At 40.6% G+C, this 6000-nt stretch overlaps 1 pseudogene across 1 annotated transcript in view; it reads right to left on the bottom strand.

Moving 5' to 3' along the window:
* LOC311128796 (rab3 GTPase-activating protein catalytic subunit-like) overlaps positions 1–3252 on the bottom strand; it is a 78543-nt pseudogene extending 75291 nt beyond the window's left edge. Inside the window, exons 1-5 of the transcript XR_014615303.1 lie at positions 3164–3252; positions 3009–3064; positions 2440–2515; positions 2135–2320; positions 1892–2001 (exon numbers count right to left, since the gene is read on the bottom strand). The product of XR_014615303.1 is annotated as a rab3 GTPase-activating protein catalytic subunit-like (transcript). The remainder of the gene's footprint in view (positions 1–1891; positions 2002–2134; positions 2321–2439; positions 2516–3008; positions 3065–3163) is intronic.
* Between the last annotated feature and the right edge of the window lie 2748 nt (positions 3253–6000).

The raw sequence follows: 6000 nt of genomic DNA on the forward strand, positions 1-6000 counted from the left end.
CCCACGGGGGGCCAGTATAAAAAAAATATGTAATCACTAACTGTAAGTCGCTCTGGATAAGAGCGTCTGCTAAATGACTAAAATGTAAAATGTAAAAATGTATGTACTGTAGAAATGTTTCGAAAAATATTATATTCTTATTTACAATAAAAGTGACTCCAAAATGACACAATACATTATTTACCATTCATTTTTATTAGACACAAAATAATCTGAAACACATCTAGAACAAACAGCAAATGCATCCAACAAATGTGTAGAGTCACAAGCCTGATGGAGTCATTTCGTGCTATGAATATAGGACCAAATACACATAAGTGAATTTGTCAGAATACTTTTGGTCCCCTGTACAAAAGGTTCTGTCATTTATAAACGGTTCACCCGAAATGGATGGAAATACCTCAAATTAAAGCTGACAGTCTGCACTTTAACCTCATAGTCATTGTATCATTTCAAACCCAAAGTGTTGGAGTACAGACCCAAAACAACAACATATAATATCACTGTCCCAATACTTTTGGAGCTCACTGTAGAACAGATCTAACGCTTCCTAGACTTGCTTTCAATGAGAATGACACGTATATAACTCACATTTCTATGTGAATTTGGTCAGGTCGCCCCAAAAATGACATATTGCTGCTTTAAATGAGAGCAGACAGCTACTATACCATCCATCAAGTCAGGTCAAACTAGAACCTCCATAATATACAGTACCAGTCAAAAGTTTGGACACACCTACTCATTCAAGGGTTTTTCTTTATTTTTACTATTTTCTACATTGTAGGATAATAGTGAAGACATCAAAACTATTAAATAACACATAAGGAATCATGTAGTAACCAAAAAAGTGTTAAACAAATCAAAATATATTTTATATTTGAGATTCTTCAAAAAGTCACCCTTTGCATTGATGACAACTTTGCACACGCTTGGCATTCTCTCAACCAGCTTCACCTGGAATGCTTTTCCAACAGTCTTGAAGGAGTTCCCACATATGCTGAGCACTTGTTGGCTGCTTTTCCTTCACTCTGCCGTCCGAATCATCCCAAACCATCACAATTGGGTTGAGGTCGGGGGATTGTGGAGACCAGGTCATCTGATGCAGCACTCCATCACTCTCCTTCTTGGTAAAATAGCCCTTACACAGCCTGGAGGTGTGTTGGGTCATTGTCCTGTTGAAAAACAAATGATAGTCCCACTATCAGAGACCATCCGTTCACCCACACCACGTCTCATAAAGACACGGCGGTTGGAACCAAAAATCTCAAATTTGGACTCCAGACCAAAGGACAAATTTCCACCGGTCTAATGTCCATTGCTCGTGTTTCTTGACCCAAGCAGGTCTCTTCTTCTTATTGGTGTCCTTTAGTAGTGGTTTCTTTGTCGCAACACAACTGATTGGCTCAAACACATTAAGGAGGAAAGAAATTCCACAAATTAACTTTTTAGAAGGCACACCTGTTAATTGAAATGCATTCCAGGTGAATACCTCATGAAGCTGGTTGAGAGAATGCCAAGCGTGTGCAAAGTTGTCATCAACGCAAAGGGGGTGGCTATTTGAAGAATCTCAAATATAAAATATATTTGGATTTGTTTAACACTTCTTTGGTTACTACTTGATTCCATATGTGTTATTTCATAGTTTTGATGTCTTCACTATTATTCTACAATGTAAAAAATTATAAAAATAAAGAAAAACCCTTGAATGAGTAGGTGTGTCCAAACTTTTGACTGGTAGTGTATATTCTAAAAAATATCAGACATCAGACAGATTTGGTGTTAACAAATATCAATAGCAGTTGTGAATGTCTGTCTTGAGACATTTTAATTCACCATCTTAACATAAAGATGAGGTAAAGGTTAGAGGTTAGGGAGAGGAGACCTGGAGTACTGTACTCCCCATCTGACGAGGCAGTGGGCTCTGGGAGGGAAGTCATTGTTCATACAGAGCAAGTCCTGCATGGCCATGGGGAAGGCATATGGGGAGAGAGCAGGGTGGAGACTTCACCTATATTCTCTAATATCTAATATCCACTAAGATTCTCTCTGTTGCTAAAGAGCAGAGCAGTGTTCCAGATAAAACTGTAGAGGTCATCAATATAGTCTCATCACGTAGTGACTGTTCCTATGAGACAGATAAGATAACAGGGACTGTAAATAAACTCTGCAGCAGCACTGTACCCTCATCCGGTCCCTCCTTCCCCTCGCTCTCCTCAGACACTTGCTTCAGGTAGTGGTGGGTTACGGAGAATTTAAAAACAGCTAAGTTGATTTCCTGGGTCTTCTCCTCCCAGGTACCACTGGTATATTCACTCTGGATCTAGTGGGCAATCAGGAAATCCATTAATTAATTCAACAAGCTTACCGGATGGCTGCTTATTAATGTGTGGTGCTTGTGGCATAACAGTAAGGTCTTATTGAGTGAGGGTTTGTTGTTACCTTCTCTGGTGGTTTGCTTGCATTGTTCCCAATTAGCTTCCAGTCATTCAGCACCTCTTCTACTCTGGACATAAACCTAGCAAACGACAGACAGGGGGATCATAACATCATGTTCCTGTAATACAGTTCCTGCAGAAGTCAGAGAATAGTGTTCACACAAACATGCGTGCACACGATACAATCTATTACGTGGTCCTTACAGGTAATACTGTTGATAAGGAAGAGATATATAGGGCTGTCAGCTGTCAACATTGGTAAGGACGGATACTATCTTTCGCAATCCTGATGTGACAGGACAGCTAACTACACTATGGGTAAGCTACAAACAAAATACAATCCAAACCAGCATAGCTAGCCGATTAAACAATGTGATTGACAGAACAAGAGGAGACAAGCAAGTTGTCTGCCATATACTCAGCATCCGAACTATATTTGGCCACTCACGAATAGCTTCTAATCCAATTCTTATATCTAGTCTGAGCCTGATGATGATTCACAACTGTTGTTAGCTAACTTAGCTAGCTAGTTAGTTAGTTACAGTAGCTAGCCAGAGAACTTCACCTAGCTACTTCTCCCACTCCGACGCGGTGGTGAAGTCCGTGATCTCGAATACCTCTGACTCGGGCTGCAACCGAAAGGAACATCTAACGTTAACATCCTATATTTTCCAAACATTGTTAATGCAATGTTTACTTTATTGACTGTACACAAGTACTGTACTCACGTCATTGTCAGCTGCCATCAATGAATTATTGTTTATTATTATTTTCTGCACGTTGCATTATGGGATTCCTGTGGGCGCGTTCGAGCTATTGACGTATATAAACCCACATCGTTGGTTCGAGCCTGGTTCGAGCGAGAGAGGAAGAGAGAGGCCCAACTCGGCGGAGAATCTGTCTCCCTCCAGCAGGTGGCGTTTTTTCGTTGTTTCGCCCACCAAGTAATACGTTTTTGTGTGGAGGTCAATGAGAGTGTCCAATTAGCTATGTGAGGTTTATTTGATTGAATAGCAGTTTGTGATGCTTAAGTTGTTACGCGTGTACTGATATATGTACGACACGTGACATCACGGCAACTTTGAGAAAAAACACTTTATATCGTAGTTGTCTCAAGATGACTATGCATATTCATGAGTAGTAGCATAGCGTCTCTCTCCATTGAATACAGGCGGTTGACGTCAACTCTCATTGAATTTTCAAATAAGATTACAATAATGAGATGTATCAACCAATCCAAAGAAATGATTGGCGGGAACTAGATAGCCCACCTTGCAGCTTAAACTATGTCATGTTAATATGATATCTGAATGAGAATCAATGGGGGGGGCCCCTGAGGTCGGGGCCCTGGGCACGTGCCCTGCATGCCCAGTCGGTATTCGGCCGTGATTACTACAAGTTCAGATAGCTGGCTAGACTAACTACCAATCTAAACATTGTTAGCTGACATGGCTAAATGAGTGACTGTCAGTGACTGACATAAATTGCACGCAACATTTCAATCTAGCTGTGGAGTGAGCATACAGCACGTTCTTTCTTCTGTTACACTAGCACATAACGTTCAGAGAACCATACGTTTTTTAGAACTTGGTGAGAGCGTGGTTGTCCTATGGTTATTTTGCATATAACCTTCCCACAACTTTCTGGGAATGGTTCAGGATAGTTACTTCCCACTGTGCAAAAACTTGTTGTATCAACTTTGTTTCCACGTCAATTCAACAGAAAACTGATTGGATTTGCAAAAAGTCATCAACATAAGAGAATCTTTATTTTTTCACCCAACTTTTAACATAAATCCAATGGCATGGTGACTTTTTTTGTTGATTTCATGTTGAATTGATGTTAGTTAACCAAATCTTAATCAAAACTAGAAGTCAAAATGACATCTGTTCCCAGTGGTTTGGCTTTGCAACATTCTCAGCATATTTAAGGAACTTAACAAAAAAAGTGTTATTTTCTTGGTATTTCATTACTTTATCAGAACGTTTTTGAAAAGTTCAAACATGGTTAGATTTCATTTCAATTTTGGTAATGTTCTAGGGCACATTCTCCAACTGGTTTGACATTGGGAATGTTAAGAAACAATGTTATTCTTCAGCAAAACATTTCCTACAGGTTTCCTCATGGTTCTTTTTAAAGTCATGTTCTCAAATTAATCAGAGAATGTTAAGAAAACTTTCCATAAAAAAAACACAAGAAAGCTTTAGTAATGTTCAGTACTAAACGTACTGCATTAGCATCGAACAGCCCCCGCAATATGCAACTTTAGGGAAGTCAGGAACCAATATACACAATCAGTTAGGAAAGCAAAGGCTAGCTTTTTCAAACAGAAATTTGCATCCTGTAGCACTAACTCTAAAAAGTTTTGGGACACTGTAAAGTCCATGGAAAATAAGAGCACCTCCTCCCAACTGCCCACTGCACTGAGGCTAGGAAACACTGTCACCACCGATAAATCTACAATAATAGAGAATTTCAACAAGCATTTTGCTACGGCTGGCCATGCTTTCCACCTGGCTACCACTACCCTGGCCACCAACTCTGCACCCTCCGCTGCAACTTGCCCATCCCCCCCCCACATACACACACACTTCTCCTTCATACAAATTCAGACAGCTGATGTTCTGAAAGAGCTGAAAAATCTGGACCCCTACAAATCAGCTGGGCTAGACAATCTGGACCCTTTCTTTCTAAAATTAGCCGCTGAAATTGTCGCAACCCCTATTACTAGCCTGTTCAACCTCTCTTTCGTAACGTCTGAGATCCCCAGAGATTGGAAAGCTGCTGCGGTCATCCCCCTCTTCAAAGGGGATGACACTCTAGATCCAAACTGTTACAGACCTATATCCATCCTGCCCTGCCTTTCGAAAGTATTTGAAAGCCAAGTTAACAAACAGATCACCGACCATTTAGAATCCCACCGTACCTTCTTCGCTATGCAATCCGGTTTCCGAGCTGGTCATGGATGCACCTCAGCCACGCTCAAGGTCCTAAACGATATTATAACCGCGATCGATAAAAGACAGTACTGTGCAGCCGTCTTCATCGACCTGGCCAAGGCTTTCGACTCTGTCAACCACCGTATTCTTATCGGCAGACTAAATAGCCTTGGTTTCTCTAATGACTGCCTCGCCTGGTTCACCAACTACTTCTCAGATAGAGTTCAATGTGTCAAATCGGAGGGCCTGTTGTCTGGACCTCTGGCCGTCTCTATGGGGGTGCCACAGGGTTCAATTCTCGGGCCGACTCTATTCAACTACCTCATCCCCATATTGTTATTTATTTTGCTAATTTTGCACCCCCGTATCTCTATTTGCACATCATCTTTTGCACATCTATCATTCCAGTGTTAATACGAAATTGTAACTATTTTGCACTATGGCCTATTTATTGCCTTACCTCCATAACTTACTACATTCGCACACACTGTATATATCTTTTCTGTTGTATTTTTGACTTTATGTTTTGTTTACCCCATATGTAACTCTGTGTTGTTGTTTTTATCGCACTGCTTTGCTTTATCTTGGCCAGGTCGCAGTTGTAAATGAGAACTTGTTCTCAACTG

The sequence above is a fragment of the Coregonus lavaretus genome, assembly GCF_964263955.1.
Source record: "Coregonus lavaretus genome assembly, chromosome: 5".
Classification (NCBI taxonomy): Eukaryota; Metazoa; Chordata; class Actinopteri; order Salmoniformes; family Salmonidae; genus Coregonus; species Coregonus lavaretus.